The sequence below is a fragment of the Pteropus vampyrus genome, unplaced genomic scaffold (assembly GCF_000151845.1).
Source record: "Pteropus vampyrus isolate Shadow unplaced genomic scaffold, Pvam_2.0 Scaffold535, whole genome shotgun sequence".
Classification (NCBI taxonomy): Eukaryota; Metazoa; Chordata; class Mammalia; order Chiroptera; family Pteropodidae; genus Pteropus; species Pteropus vampyrus.
The window spans coordinates 288,474-305,768 of NW_011889316.1; the positions used below are offsets into that span (position 1 = coordinate 288,474).

The following is a 17,295-nucleotide window of genomic DNA, read 5'->3' on the forward strand; positions in this document are numbered from 1 at the left end:
AAACTGAAGAAGCAAAGGAATATTTTTGCAAAAACATCCCTCTTCCTGATTTGGCTGAGTGAAATGAAATTGGTGAAGGACACTGAATTATGCTCTTATATGATTGTGCCAGAAAAACGATATCCCCCAAATGAGTACTCAAGATATTTCCTGTTCATTCTAAGGATTAGCACAGTTCTTCAATTATATAAAAATTTTAAAATATATGATTAAAAAAAAAACTATCAATAATTTTTAGGTCACCCCCCACAAGTTGAAGCCTATGCAGTTTCAGGGTTAAAAAAGAATAAAATTCTAATACATGCCACAACATGGATGAACCTTGAAGACATTATGCTAAGTGAAATAAGCCAGGCAAAAAGGAACAAATACTGTATGCTTCCACATATGAGTTACCCAGATAAGTCAAATTCGAAGAGACAGAAAGTTGAATAGTGGTAACCTGGATCTGGGGGAGAGTGGAATGAGCAATTATTGTTTAATGGGTATATTAAATTTTCAATTTGGATGATGAGAAAGTTTTGGAGCTGGACAGTAGTGATGGTAGCACAACCATGTGCAGTGTAAATGTGCTCAATGCCACTGAACTGTACACTTAAAAATGGTTAAATGGTTAAGTTCTGTTAGTATATTTTATCATGATTAAAAAACTCATAGTAAAGCAGAAATAAAATGTAACTTTCTTAACCTTCAAAAAAAAAGGTCTGTGCACTAAAGGGTTAATTTAGCAGGCTGATGTTGGGCTGGATAATCTTTTGTTGTGGGGGGCTGTCCTGTGCACAGGATATTTTGCAGCATCCCTGGCCTCTACCCACTGGGGGCAAACAGCACACTCCACCTACAAGTTGTGACAGCCAAAAAGTCTCCAGACATTGTCAAATGCTTCCATCTACCCCACCTTGGTTTGAGAACCACTGATTCAGCACAGTTTCTTCCACCTTCCCTCCCCAAGACCCCACCCCACCTTCCACCAAAGCTTGATTAGGTTGACACTCCATTTGCTCCCCTGGGGCCCTATGGTACTAAAGTGTTAACTCCTTGAGCTTCAGGCTTATGGTTTTATTAATCATTATACTCTTAGCTCTTAGCCTAGTGCCTGGCATTTAGTGAGACTTCATTAAATGCTTGTGGATCAGGATACGACGAGTAATGGGCACTACAGGGAGAAAACAATGTTGAGTAAAGGCAAGAAGGTGGAAAGTTTGGGGTGTACAGAGAACACCAAATACTTTCATTTGCTTGAAAATAGAGTGGGTTAAGGAAAGTAGCAGGACATGAGTTAAGAACTGAGTTACAAAGGCCAAACTAAAGAGCCCAAACTTTATTGAAAAGGAGAAATCAGGGGACTGAAACAGATTTGTTACAGTCCCATCCACATATGCTATTCATGAGTTTAAAGAATATCGAGCATGAGTTTACATATTATCCTGGTAAAAATGAGGAAGTATATCCTCTGGTGTTTCTTCGGTCAACTGCTGTCCTGTCCTTAGCATGTTGAAAGCCAGTACGCAGAAATGTATAAGTTGCAGAGTTTGGCATGCACTTGAAGAAATTAATCATTCCCACAAACCCTGACTCTACAGAGTGCTGGAGTAGATTACAGATGTCCAACTTTTAGTATGTTAAACTGAGATTCGGCAGCTGTGGGCTACAAGTCCCTTCACCAATCTTGATTCATTTATTCAACACCAATAACTGAATATCTACAATAAGTCTTCACAGAACATCTCAACAGGTTCTACAACTAAGCAAAATGATATACAATGAAACCAATTTTACCATAGGCTAATTAATACAAACAAGAGTTAAGTTCCTGCAGCATTTCATTGTTACAATGAAACGTCATTCAATATAACCTGCTGTATTCTCTTCCAAGCATTGCGCTCAGATGCAGCATTAAATAAAACAGATGTGATCCTTATTCCTACTGAGGTTAAAAATGCCTACAATTAAACAAGCAATTATAAAACAGTGTGGCATGAGTTATAGTGAGGAAGTAATTAGAACTTGAAGTTTTTCATCAGCAAAACAAAAGGAATGAACAGTGGTCTCTGAGGATCCTCTAAGATCTAACATTTACTTCAAGTCTAATAGTACAGAAAAATTTTAAAACTTTTCAAGTTGCTAACATTTTCCTCCATTTTATAGTAAAAAAAAAAAAAAGGCTACAGATAAGAAAAGGGCTAAGAAATGCATCTAGTATACTATAGAACTGTGAGAGGGTTTTAGTGCACAAAAATGGGGTACACAGAGGAAAAGACATCTTTATTAAGACAACAGAGACACAGACAAGGGCCCACTTCTATCACCTTTAACTAGTTAGTGGGCAAAAGAGCAACACAAACATCATAGGGAAAAAGTAAATGTTGTAGAAAAATCTATGTTCCAATGACTTGGTATTTCAGCTGAAATCTCTTACAAATATGATGATAATCATCCATAATAAGGTATTTCCATGATAGATATTTCATAACTTATTCATCAAAAAGGTTAAGCATCTTCTATATACCATAAATTGTACTAGATGCTGTAGCAGAGTAACTATACATCAGACATGGGCACTGACTTTAAGAAGCTTAGTTTAGTGGTAAGCTTAAAGAAGGAGAAAAGCATTTTGCAGAATTCTTTGTACAAACATCAGAAAATTATTATCACATGCAAAATATCATATAATCAAGGTGTTCACAAGATTTGGCCCACTCAGAACCTATTTACATTTAATGGTTAACTCCTCACTCAGATTTATATGTGAAGTAGATGACTATTTCTGTACAGTCATAGAATGTTAAGAGATTTTAATAATATCTTGTTTCCCCAAAATATGTGCTTATAATGTGAGAGATTTTTGTTGTTGTTTTTATAAATGGGTTGAGAAATTTGGGTTGTTGCTGGCAGGAAGCCTCTGGATTGGTTCCAGAGCTGTCCAGAGCTCCAATCCACTCAAGGTGAACACAGACCATGAAGAATGCTTAATTTATGAGATCTCAGGATAGCAAACTGTCTGAAGCCTAACATTTCTTTCTGAACTAGGGAAACACAAAGATGGGATAAGAAACTCACAAGGCAAGCCATGTGATTCTGTTTCCCTCTGTTTTGAGTCACGCTCTATCATTTTGCTAACCTCCTCAGCCCCCAAATACTACCTATTCGACAAAATCGTAAACTTCAGAGTCTCATCAGCTCCAAGTTTAAATATATTAAATTTTCCTATAGTAAAGAAAGAGGACGCCTCCCAAGTATACCCCAGATGTGTTTACAATCCAATATAAGTGGCACCCACTTGTTAATGTTGCTGTAAATGTTAAGTGAGAAGGTATGGTAAGCACCTAACGTAGCATCTAGCACTTTACTAAGAAGAAAAGATCCAGATCTCTTAGCGGCCTGCAAAGCCCACTCTGAACTTCCCCATTCCAACTCTCCATTCCATATCCAAACTAAAATCCATTAATCAAAATTAGATAACCGTCCTTTTATATTCATATTTAGTAATTTTGTATTTTGTTGCTAAAACTTCCTTTGTAATCACTTTGTCTCAAAGCAGAGAAGATGTGCTACTTTTAATATCTAATAGGTATGTAAAAACTACAATTGATAATCCTTTCATCAGATAAGACTTTGAGAAATGAGTATGTGTGTTCACAAAAAGCACAAGAATACAAATAGCAGTCTTATTCCAGCCCCAGTCTTATTTCGGTCTGGAAATAGCTCAAAATCAGGAGAATGAACTAAAAATTGGTTGTATAGTCATACACTGGACAGCAATGAAAAAAAAAACATACTACCGATACAAACAACTATAATGAATAAACTTCAGAAATTCATGCTCAGTGAAAAAAGCCAGGCACATCAGAATTCTTATTGCATATTCTATGTATATGAATTTCAAGAACAAGTCAAACAATGTATAGTGACAGGGGTCAGAAGAGTGGTTATCTTTAGACAGTAAGTATTGACTAGGAAGGGACGTGAGGAAACATTCTATTGTAAAGAAAGTGTTCTACATTTTACTTAGTGGTGTTCGTATGGTATACACGTATGTAAGAATTTATTTTTCAATACGTGGTTTTTATTGCACCTTTAAAATATTACAATTAACTCTGAGGAATCCAACGTTTTGCTGTTTCTATAGCTGGACAATTTAGATGTTATTCATCAGCCTCCTGAACTTTTCCTCTTTCAGAAACATAGGTACCATCCACAATTTTTCTGATATCATTGTTTTTTAACTGTTGTGGCTTGTTGAATCAAAGCAGCTGAATTTGACACAAGTTTAATGTCATTTCCTTCAAGAATTAACTCATCTTTCTGAGTCTGAGATACTGAACAAGCAATGCTTGGCCTCATTCAAACCCTGCAGTTCTATTTTTCATCCAAGAAATTTTGGATTTCAACAAGAGAACTGGTCTCCTGAATAACGACATTGATGGGGAAGTGAGCATACACAGACCTCATCTTGTAACGGAAGCCAGTGTAACACCCTTGACCGTGCTCTGTACATGACTACAGACAGAACAGTGGCCAGTTCTTTTTTATTTCTCCACCATTTGTTAACCCAGAGCCTCTTTTTCTTTCCAAGGAGACTGAGTTCTACTGATATGACTGAAGCCCCTCTGCAGGGTATCTCTAGGACCCTTCAAAATAACTGTGCATCCTTTCGGAGTGATGTTAACATTTTCTTGAATGCCAACAGTCTTGATTGCTGAGAATGGTCTTCGTCCTCGCAGTACTATATACTTTTAACATTTGTGCATTTTACTGTATGTAAATTATCTCAATTAAAACAAAAGACTCAGGTGCAGAGGCAGTAAACAGAGTCTGGTTTTCAAATGCACGTGGTCCAGCCATAGAAACCACTCTATTACTAAACAATAGTCTCATGAATGTTAACCCAAGGGAGATGAACAGGAACTCGAAAAAACAATGTCTGGCTACTCTTACTGCCTGACATTAGTCTCATTTACCTGAGTGCTTTACTCCTTGGATGTCATGCAGTATCATCATGTCTAACAGGTACCATCATTTCTTTAGTGTCATTAATCGATCTTCTCTGAGTACTCAGATAGCTTAACTGTTTTCAATATCCTCTTTTTCTTGTCTTGATTTTCCCAGAATAGATGCTATAATAAATAATGGTTCATTTTATATTGAGAGAGAGGACTCTAAATTAATTTGCCAAAAAGTATTCACTAGGAGCCAATTCGTAAATAGATCAATTCACTGAATATACCAATTTATACTTTTTCACTTACTGAAGATTTCAATAAAATTTTAGTATTTGCTTCATATCAGCATTTTTAGAACGATTTAATTTATAAAATGCAAAGAGTTGTAGAGTAGTTTAGTTTTCTTATGAATATATTCTTCATGAATATATTCAATAAATGTGAATATATTCTTTATAATGATTATATTCATGAATATATCCTCCTTATGAATATATTCATGAATATAGTCTTCTTTGCCCTACAGGGAAAACATTTTAATGCGGTTTTAAATTAATGAATATCAATATATTCATGAACATTTTCACAAGTTTATATTCATATTCATGAGCTATGTTCTTCACCATATTGGGGCATTTTAAACTTGGTTTAAAATTTAATGAATATCAATATATTCATTAAGGCTATATTCATATTTTCGACAGCATATATTCATATTCATACCCTTCTCTTTTGATCATATTGGGAAGTTTGAGCTCAATTCAAAATTTAATGAATATCAATAGATTCACCAAGAATATATTCATAAGAATACAATCATTTTCATTGTGTATATTCAAGAAGAGAATATTTACAAGGCAAATAACCCATCCAATAATTTTAACCTTTGACAAAATGAGCATTCCCTAAAACAGTGCTGAGAACATATTTGTTTTTATTGGTGAATTGGCATACTTCCTTCTAGAAGGGCTTTTTATCTCCAAGCACTCAGGCCCAAGATTTACCAAGTGAAACTCATTTGGGTATGTACCAATGGTTTCCCAGCATTTCTCAGATCTCACGGGCTCTGTAACTGCTCTGTTTTTCTTGTTTTACTCTAACACATTGATTTGGGATATATACAGAATTAACAGATTTTTTTGTCTGAATGTAAGAACTTCTAGCAGTCCTCTACCTTCAGGTATCATTTGTTTTACTTTTTAGAATTGTTTTTCATCAATTTTTTTCTAAATTTAATTCTCTGATATGATTGTCCTGTTTTACTGAACTATTTTCATGTTAGAAGAAAACATCTTTAACCCAATAAATATTTATCAAACATCATAAAACCTTAAAACTGGAACAAGAGATTTCCATTAAAAATAAGGATGCCTATTCATCATAATCATTCAAAATTGTTCTAAATGTGCTAGCCTATGCAATAAGCCAAGATGGCAGGCAAGATATTAGAAAAGAATCACAAAACCATCATTATTTCCTGATGATATGCCTGCCCAGCTAGAAAAAAAGAGTAATGAATTTTTAAAAATAAAATTAATAAACAGATAACATTAAATTCCAAATAGCTTAGAAATTTAAATGAAAAGATTAGAAAAATAATTTCATAATTTTGGAATGTTCAAGGCATTTTTCTCATTATTAAGTGTGATTTAAAATTTTTAATATGTAAATAATGTGATCATAGAAAAATTCTGGTGGAGCTTTCTGACTAATTTTTTATTATCAAAGATAGATAAAAGTTAATAGACTAGTAAAATGATCACCCATATAACCTCCACATAGTCAACTACTGTTAATATAATAAAACACTATGCTATAAATTTTAAATATTTTGTTTTTTTCTAATATCTGATCATTGCAAAATATTGAGATACTACAGCAAAATCTACAACATGGATGAACCTTGAAAACATTATCCTAAGTGAAATAATCAAATCATAAAGGACCACACATTTCATTTACATAAAATGGGTAGAGTAGGCAAATCTATAGAGACAGAATGTTGATTAGTGATAGCTAATGACTGGGAGCGAGTTTGGGGGAAATCAGAAGTAAATGCTAATGAATGCCAGGTTTCTTTCTAGGGCAATGAAGAAAATGTTCCCAAACTGATTGTGGGTGATCGGGTTGCAAAACTCTGTAAAATATACTAAAAACCATTGACTAGTACAGGTTAAATAGGTATTGATGGTATGTGAACTATATCTTGAAGCTGATATTAAAATCAAGAAATTAATTATAGTTAAATCAGTTGACTGACTTTAAAGGAGTTCCCCAAATATGTTTGAGTAAAGAAAGCAAGATGCAGAAAAATGCACACGATTTCATTTTTGTAAAACAATGACAAAATTGCACATATAAATATATGTATGCATGCAATTATATGAACATGGAATAAATACAGAAGGATGCATACTAGGTTGTGAATATGAGTTACCCAGATAGGGGGTGCTATGTGCGGAGAGGGTGACTAGAGGGGAAGAAGTGGTAACAATGCAATACAGGGACTGCTGAGACAAACCCTACTTAAAAAGAAACGCATGATGTGTCACGTCTGCAACTGACTTTCAGATGGTTCAGTAAGAATGTATGTGTATACATATATAATTTCATATCTACATACATAAAGATGGACAGATAAAACAAATAGGATCAAATGGTAACTGTTTATTATATGATGCATAGTTATTTCTCGATTTTGAAATGGTTTCGGTTTTGCGAACAGACAGCCAAGTTTTCTTGCAACAGTTTTTAAGGGCTATTTTGAGAACCAATATTAAGAAAAGAGGCATTACGGTTTTGCACATTTTTGATTATCATTATAGTGTACTAATAAATTCCATTATGAAGAATTAATGGGCATTCTACTGAAAGGTACACTAGCTTATCAAGGCACAGGGTAAGCTTATAGCATGCACAGTGGCACACAAATCTGGAGGAACTAATCCATTAAATGAGACTACCAGAATTTTTGATGTTGTGATAGCTGGGCTACCAAATGCTGTGGCAATCCCACCAATGTTTATACACATCAGAATCTTCTACTAAAAGAGACTAACACTCAGGAGGCAACCAGGGGAATGACCACTCCAGTCCCTACTCTCTTAAATATCATATTTCTCAGTAAACAGAAAGAACAGGAAGTTGGGACTGGCTATTAGGGACAAGGGTCACATTAGAAAAAAAGAAATTTTCTCTGGCTTAACTTAAAAAAAAAAAAGGTGGGCGGAGGAGCTTTGCAAAAAGAAAAGAGATTTAAAATGTATTTGCCTTTAATTGTGGTACCCATGCAACTTTTTTTGAAGACCGGAACATATAATCTATAAAGTCTATAAACTATAATCTATAAAATCTATAAACTATAATCTTCTATCTATGCCCCATCCTGAGGACAACAGTGACATCAGCCTGCTAAAGCTCCTCCACAACTTCCAAGCCTCAATTCACCTACCCCTCGCCACTAAAAAAAAGTTCAAAGCAGCCAAAAATGCTAGGTATTTTTAATGCAAAAAAGGCTCCCTTAGGTATCTATTGAGGCCATCATTTTCCTATGAGAAGAATGTGAGGCTGTCCCTCAAAATGTGATCTTTCAGCAGCCACAGCAAAAGCCGGGCTTCACTCTTCAGCCCTTAGGGCCCCCAGCCCCCAGCCCCCAGCTCTGCTCCTCTGTGCAGACATGAATGAAGTCATGGTTTCAATACATCAACGCTGAATGTTAACTTTATACTCTGATCCATTTGTGTCTAACTGAAGTAAAAAATCCATCTAATATAGGGTTTTTTTTTAGAATGAAATAAGATATATTTAAAAATTTGTAAATTGTAAAGAGTTGATGTTATAAAAATAAGAACTGGTGGAGAAAATCAATCTAGGTTATGAAATATTTTTTTAAAAGGTCTTTTAACTTTCAGTATCTGGGACAAAACAAACAAATAAGCACCTAGTAGAAATCCTTGCAGAATGTGTTTTCCTAAATTTAAAAAATTCTCTCATTTCCTCATTAAACAAGTAATATATGCCAATTTTTTAAAAGGAGAAAAGTAACAGAAAAGCTATGTCACTCTACCTAATAAGACATTCACTGTTAACATTTTGGTATTTTCCTTCTCAACTTTTATTTGTATTTGGGGTCTGTTATTTTTCTTTTAAACACAGATGTAATCAAACTAAACATTACTATTTATGTCCTGTTATCTTAAGCATTTCCCATGTTGTTGTCAATCGCTTGCTATATGTTATTCCATCAACTGTAACTCAGAATTAGCTGAACATATATCATGGAATTACTGACAGTTTCATAACAGTCTCTGAAATATTTAGTTGGAGATAAACATATGAAGAATTCCAGGCTTCTAAAAGCTAAACTTAATTTCTGGCAAGCATACTGGTAATTATAACCAAAAGCCAAATATTATGGAATCCTTTTTTTAGACTAAGCAATCTTACCACTCAGCATATATAATCACTGAAATACTTTCTGCATAATGATATCTGTTTAGCTACTGGCAACCATAAATGTCCCTGAAAGCCAGAGAAATGTAAAATTTCTCTAATATGATTTGCAAAGTAAAAGTTACATCTGAGCAAACTGAAATATAAAGCTGGTCATGAACACAATATTTATTCTGAGAAAATTCATACTCATATACTTTCCACCTATTAGAAGTAGCTATAGAAATCATCATATGAACCAATCAATGCTAAAATTTTTTTATCTACTAAATAAGTTTGAGTTCATATAAGCATATCAAAGTATTTTTAAATTCTATACAAAATTATTGAGGGGAAATTATTTAAATGTTCAAGAAAAGATATTTGTGTACCCTTATGGCACAAGGAAATAAGGAAATGCTCAAAAAACAAACTGGTGAGAATATGCCAAAGGGACACAGGAGCCAACCCAAAGAGCTCTCAATGGCCAAAGCTAAAATAACTGGAGCAACAAAATAAATCAGTACTGGATTATAAACCAAAGTAGAAATAAATATCCATGAGTCCATACCGATATAAGTGAATGATTGATTAAATAAACGAGAGAGAACAGACAAACCTACTATATAGAAAAAACTCCAAATAATTTATATAAATACTAGCTCCTCAAGAAGGTAGAGTATAGCTCCCCACCCTTTAAGTGTGGGCTGCACACAGTGATGGGGGAGTACTTCACAGTGAAAAACCTGACAAACACTACCTCAGCCAAGTGATCAAGGCATCGATAGTGATAATTCATGTTGATGATATGTACCACTGATGATGTGTTGAGAATGGCATTTTATCTCTTTGGTCGTCCTCTCAAGAACCTATAATCCCCATCTAACCATTAGAAAAATATCTGAGAAACTGAAATTGAGTGATATTCTCCATTCTACAGAATACGCTAGTACTCCGTAAAATCATCAAGCTCATCAAAAACAACATCTGAAAAACTGCCATAGTTCACAGGACTCTAAGTGGGTATGATGACTAAATGTACTATGGTATCACAGGTGGGATCCCCAATATTAGGTAAAAACTAAGGAAATCTGACTAAAGTATGGACTATAGTTAATAATAATGTAAAACAGAGCTTCATTAATCCTAACAAATCTCTCATACTAATATAAGATGTTAATAATAGGGGAAATGATATGAGGTATATGGGAACTCTCTGTAACATCTTCACAACTTTTCTGTAAATCTAAAACTTTTCTAGAATTATATATGATTCTAATGGATATATAGGTATAGACAGATCGTACACACATCTAAGTTTCAAAAGAGTAGGAACTTTGTTCTGTTCACTACTCCATACTCCACTGTTAGAACACTTCCTGGCACTCAATACACACTTCTGGAATGAATAAGTGAACACACATGTTTTGTGGTACTGGTTTTATTTCTACAATTCCATCCACAAAAAAGAGTCATAAAGGAAAAGTATTAGCTAATACTGGCCAAGAAATTAGCATGCATTCATTGACAGATCTAAAAACTATGCTGGATGCTGGGTATTGAAATACAAAACATAAAATTCACAGTCTAATTGTGAGGAAGAAAGCTGAGAATGATAGATGATAATGACAGAAAATGATTAAATATAAGGTACTTGTTCTGGGTATCGTGGGAGTATATACCAGGGGCACCTAATCTTGCACGAGATAGTGAGTGGCAAAGGATTCATAAGCAAAGAAAGTCAAGCAGGCCCAAAACAACTGATGTATGGGAGACAGTGCTATTATAGAGACTTATAAGGGGAGACCTAATGAGGATGGTCAGGAAAGGCCTTTGTGAAAAAGTGATTAAGCTGAGAACCGAGAAATACGAAGGAACAAGTCATGTGAAGCGAAGTTGGAGGAAAATTACAGGTAAAGAGAAGAGTAAGTGTAAAGATGCTGAAGTAGGAAAGTGTCTTAATGTCTAGATTATATTGTCTATTTAAATGCTGAAATGAAAAGGCTGGTACATAAACGTGTTAGTGCCTGAATGAGTTCATCAAACACCTCTCAGGCTTACAGAAGCAGGAACCTCAGCCTGTTTAGCACCTCCCAGAGATGTACAAAGGGGATTCCTTTCTTTAAACTTTGCAGAACTACTTCGATATATATAAATACCAAGGCCCCTGACAGTCAATGATTAGGATGACACTGGAAGAAATCATCAGTGGGGATACATCAGAATAAAAAACTTAAAAGGAGCGAGCTTTCCAATATCTCCCACTCCCAAGGGCCCTAATAATAGCCCTTGAATTCTTTGTTCTATTCCTTCTGTTCTGTGCTCACCCGGATTCAGTAAGTAAGGGTCTATTTGTTTGTATTTTAGGCAATGTAATGTTTGCAAAACAGCAACAATAATCAAGGACACAATGTGGCTTCTCCCACTCAGGGGAAGTAAAACTGTGGAATCCTATGAGGGCTAGAAAATTACATAAAAAAGAAATATGCAATAAATTCTCCTTCATATAATAGGTACTAGGCAAAATTACTTTTACATATGAATAATTGCAGCAATAAACACCAATAAAGCAGGAGTAATGGCATCATTAAGAACAGCCAAATAATTCAGGCAATGAACAGACCACCAGTGGTCCCCAGAATCAGTCTACTTCACCATTACTGGGAACATACCATTATGAATAAATGAAAACCACAGGAAATGCTCATTTTCTCAAGATTTGTATGCTTATGAGGAGGTCAACTGCTGTGGATTCCAGGAGAGAATGTATTTCTAGCATTTATGGTCCTGAGAGAATGGGCAATGAGTAACTGATTGGAAATCAAGAGCAAAGGAGAAAAAGAAATGTGTCAAATGTCAACTCATACCTAGGAAATGTAAAATGTTCTCTGATTATTCAGTATATAGAACACCTACCCAAATACCTTCATTGATGAAACCATCTCTGACACACCAGTTAAAGAGTCAACATGTACTGAGCCTTATATACAATGTCCTGCAATCCGCTGTGGAATTCTGGGGAAATAAAACATAAAACATATGGCAAGTCTCTTTAAAGACACAGAGATCCAAAGGTGGTAAATCAATTGGCTTAGAATACAAATGAGGATTTTATCATAAAAACAATTTCCACACATAAAGTAATTAGGTTCTCAGGCCACCCACAAAAATTTCTTAGCCTACTCTTGCTGACCGGAAATATAGAACTAAGACTGCTATATAACACAGCCAACTGGAATTTTTATTATATCTATGAGAAAATGCAATCCTAGTTCACTACAGATGGCAAGCCCTGACTCCTTGCAGGCATCAAAGCTCTGCCCAGCGACAACCCTAAGTGCCAGGGCAGCATCAGGGCCATTAAAGACTGACCAATTCTCTTCTACAGTGGCGATTTAAACTTAAAATAATTAAAATTAAATAAAACTAAAATATCAGTTCTTTGCTACCACATTCCAAGTGCTCATTGGCCACATGTGGCTATAAAGGCTATCACATTGGACAGTGCAAAAAGAGAACATTTCCATCATCACAGAAAGTTCTACAGGACAGCACTGCTTTATATCTCTATGAGGAAGGTTTCTCACTTTTCTATAGCATCATAAAAGAAAGCAACTCTATGTGGATAGATGGTGATGATGATAGAACAATGTGAATGCATTTAATGCCTCTAAACTGTACTCTTAAAATGGTTGTTAAGGTGGAACGTTTTATGTTATATGTATTGATCACCAAAAAAATAAAGCAGCTCCCTGTTACACTCTCTCCTTATATTCCAAGGCATGGCATAATTTGCAACTGGTCACTAAACTGGATCTCCTTTAAGTGTGTGTCATGCCAAAGCCAAGATTTTGTAAGTGGCTGTTAGCAAACAAAAAAAAAAAAAGAAAAGAAAAAAGAAAAGGCCAATTCCTGCAGTCCACTTCTACTGTCCATGCTTTGGTTTTCTGAGTTTTCACATGTCCTTGGTTGGGTCTTAGATAAATCTACATTTTATTTCAATAGCATTGTAATTAGACCCCTTCTCAAATCTTTCTCTCTCTCTCTCTCTCTCTACACACACACACACACACACACACACACACACACACACACACACACACTTCTTTCCTTCAGAGCTATATTAATGACTCAGCACTGACATCAGTGCCACCAGTGACATCTCATTGGCTTTGGATATGTGGAAATATGGATGAAAAATGATTGATCAATTCTGAAAAAATAACTGAAATCAACAGGAGAAATAAGATGGGGTGGAGGAATACACACACAAAAAAATTCCTTTAAAAACTCAAATTAGTAGTAAATCGGTTTGCTAGAACAAGAGCAGCAAAAAGCCTTGTGTGTACGTGGGGGTGGGGATGGTCAATGCCCCCAAAGTAAGAATACCTTGAAATTGCTGTAATTACTTACAAACCTCATTGCTCCCTAAATTATGAAATCTTACTCAAGAGTCCTGCCTTAAACCTATTAGAGGGTTTACATATTATGTATACTCCCTATCTGGGGCATAGTTGATATATGCAATGTCTTCTAGAAACAGAATTTCCCACATAAACAATACCTATACATCCAATGAGGTCCAAGAAGGAAAACAAAGCTACCGGAACCAGGGCCAACTTTATCACTATATGCCCATCTTAGGTTTTGTTTTAGAATTTTCTTTATATGTAGAAAAATACTAACTTCATCAACCATGCTTAAGTCATAAACACTGAGTTTTCTGTGGTTCTGCTAAACCACCCACATTTGCTTTCCTAATCCCGCCAGTCAGCAGTCTATAAACATGGAACAACTGGCCTTTGAATGAAGCCAACACGCCTGAAATGGCATCATATGTGTGATGTGGGCTTGTATGAACCATCTGGCAACCCACTCAGATTCACTGTTGATGCTCACTCTCATTCAATTCTCAAATCTTAAACTTAAGAGCTATTTGCAAATTTCCATTCAGGGCAAAGTTTCTGTTAAATCTGTTAAGACACAGTGGGGAAAACTTAAAGACTTTTTTTAAGGTGAATTCAAGATCACAGTCTGTCCCCAATACACGGTAGCTATTATTTATTATAGTACTACACTCTTCATCCAAACTAGCTCTATCCCCTAACATCACCTCTGCTAGTATGCAGATTCACTGACCCCATATACTCACTAATTATGACATCTTAGAGCATACTCTACAGCCAACCAGTGCCCCTGCCCCTTTCCAGTTGGCCCCTTGCCCTGCTAATACTGAGACCAGTTCCATATAAGTCTAGATTAAAAGTTAAAGAACCTGCTCTAAAATGACACTAGGGCATATGCTGGTACACACACCTCAGGGAAAGATTTATACAATGTTTCACTTTTGTTTACTTTTAACCATTTTCAGAAAAATATTTCACTAAGAAACTCTAACCTATTTTCTCTTGGACTGTCAAAAAACATAAAACAAAGTGAGAAAATTCTAGGCCAGAGAGCAGATCTGAAAAATAGCCTAAATTTCATTTAACCCAGGGCAAAGCTTCTAAAACCACATGTCTACTGGTTGGTGCTTTAAAATCGTCACATCCAGTTATGCATGTGTCTGAAAAGTCTCAGCATCCTACCGGGGCCACCCTCGCCCCTTAGTATTTGATTCTCATGTCACTTCTCAAATTAGAGGAGTCATGAGTACAAAAAAGAAATCAGTTTCTGCTAGGTGGCTGTGATGATGGTGGCTACAACAGTAGGTGGCTTTGTTGTGGGTAGAAAAGATATTGCCCAGTTGTGATCACATAACTCTGTATCTTGCTAGTTCAGGCCACCCACACCTGTTAAGCTGGGAGTACTCCCACCACCCACTCATCCCTAAAGCAATTCGGACCTTATGGATTCAAATTTCCATTCTACCTATTAGGACCAAGAGGCAGAGAGAGACTGGATGTTAGATGCACATAATGAGAAGAATCTCCCACACTTGTGCTCTCGGCTGGAATATTCCAAGGACTTACTAGAGGTTAAGCCAAGTCCTTCTAAATAATAAATAAGTACATTCATTTTGCCCAACTTTAGACTGAGGGATGGATAAGGGTGATAACTGCTATAGCTATAACCAAGCATCAAGCCACAGAAAAGTAGATATGGCAAGTGGAAATAAGGAAGCTGGTCCTAGCTGGGTCAACAAGGATCAGAGTCCAAGGTCAAAGCAAGCAATGACAATGATTACACATGTCAAGCCAATCATAACTGGTATGGAACCAAGAAGGAGGGAATCCTGGCCCTTTCAAAGATACCAGGAGTTGAGATAGGTGTATAAAGAACAGGGACTGGACAGATATCAAATGTGATTCAGGTGAAAGGAAAGTAGGCCCAGAGCTAGTTAGAGACGGCAGAGATACTAAACAAACAGGACAAGACTTGGGTGGCTGGTGCCGGGGAGCAGTATTAGGGATAAAGCACTAAAACAGAATATGAGATACCTTATCCGCAACATGAAATACTGTAAGATGACAAAGATAGTCTACAGTTTCTTAAGGAAAAGCTCCTTCAAACCAGAACTCTATGCCCAGCAGTGATCATTCAAGTATGTGGACAAAAATAAAGACATTTCATTTAGAAGCATGTAAGGTAAAAGCATCAGGCATATGCTGTTGCTTTATCGGACATGATAAATAATGCACAACTAATGCAAAATATCAATTTCATCCTGTCTCTAGTTACTTGAGACTACACCTCATGCATTATCTTACCTACAAAGGAAGGTAGTACTTCTACTCAAAGCCATTGCTAAAGACTGAATTAAATTTCCTTGGAAGTAACATACATGAGGTATGTTTATCTACCTCTATCTTTTCTATTTCCCGCCTTAAGTATTTTGAAAATGTAAAAGCAATTTAATTTGCTGCTTCCTTTCTACTAACCAATCTAATCAATCGAGCCAAGTAAAAAATGGCAAAAAACTGTTTTCAAAACTGTTTTCACTTTGCCATTTTCCCAAACACACAAAACTTAAGCACTCCTTGATCTTAATTAAGATGACATAGCACCAAGGGGACTGAACCACCTCTCTTTTATACTTGTCTACTTCCTGTAATACTGTATAATTAGGAACAAGAGACAAGGTGATGTATTTATATCAGTACTTACTGAATTACTAATTAAATGCTTTAATAACCCAACAACTACATGAACATAATCCAATGGGATCAAATTATTCCTATATAGTTATTGTTTTATCAGAAACAAGTTAGTACAAAAATGTCTCTGAACTCCACAAGGTACATAAAGGTAAACCCGCATTTCTCAGTTATTACTTGTAGCAATAATATGTACCTGCTGGAAATGAAAGAAACATTTAGAATTTATTTTCATAATCACCACCCTTTACACAATATCTACTCATTCAATAAATAATCAATGGACATCTGTGTACCAGGTGCTAAGGAAGGCAAACTTATCTGTAGAAATGTTCAGAGGAGTCAGAAGGATAATTCAAAACAAATTCCTAAAAACCTGTAAGTCTTTGATATAAGGTTTCTGTTATTGTGAAATTATATTTAAAAACCAGAACATGTGATGTCCTGGTGATAACCAACACCTGAAACCTCCAAATGGATCCTGAACAGTTTGGGATGCTATGAGCACAAGTTAAGACATCTAAAGAAACATCTAATTTGTGTTAAATTTCATGTCAGTATGATAACATAGATTAAAAGCCACATGATGTTTTATAGAGCAATCAACAGAGAAATCATGAACTAAAACCAGCAAAAAATGACACTTCTGCTTTCTTTGGTTGTCATTTACTTTACATGTTGTTACTGATCTGTTTTAATTTTCCTATATGTGTTATAAGGCAGGGGTCCAACTTCATTCTTTTGTGTATGGAAATACAGTTGTCCCATCTGCTGAAGAAACTATTCCTTTCTCATTGAATGGACTTGGCACTCTTGTCAAAAAT

General features: G+C 35.5%; 1 protein-coding gene across 10 annotated transcripts in view; it reads right to left on the reverse strand.

Annotated features, from left to right (window-relative positions):
* The window catches only part of KIAA1958 (KIAA1958 ortholog), a 266,726-nt gene that overhangs the window by 230,828 nt on the left and 18,603 nt on the right, over positions 1 to 17,295 (reverse strand). For 2 of the 10 annotated variants that reach the window (XM_023525156.1, XM_023525154.1), the window contains exon 2: positions 12,291 to 12,389. The exons of the other annotated variants lie outside the window; for them this stretch is intronic. The gene's annotated coding sequence lies outside the window, so the exon portion shown is untranslated. The remainder of the gene's footprint in view (positions 1 to 12,290; positions 12,390 to 17,295) is intronic. 10 annotated transcript variants of the gene reach the window in all.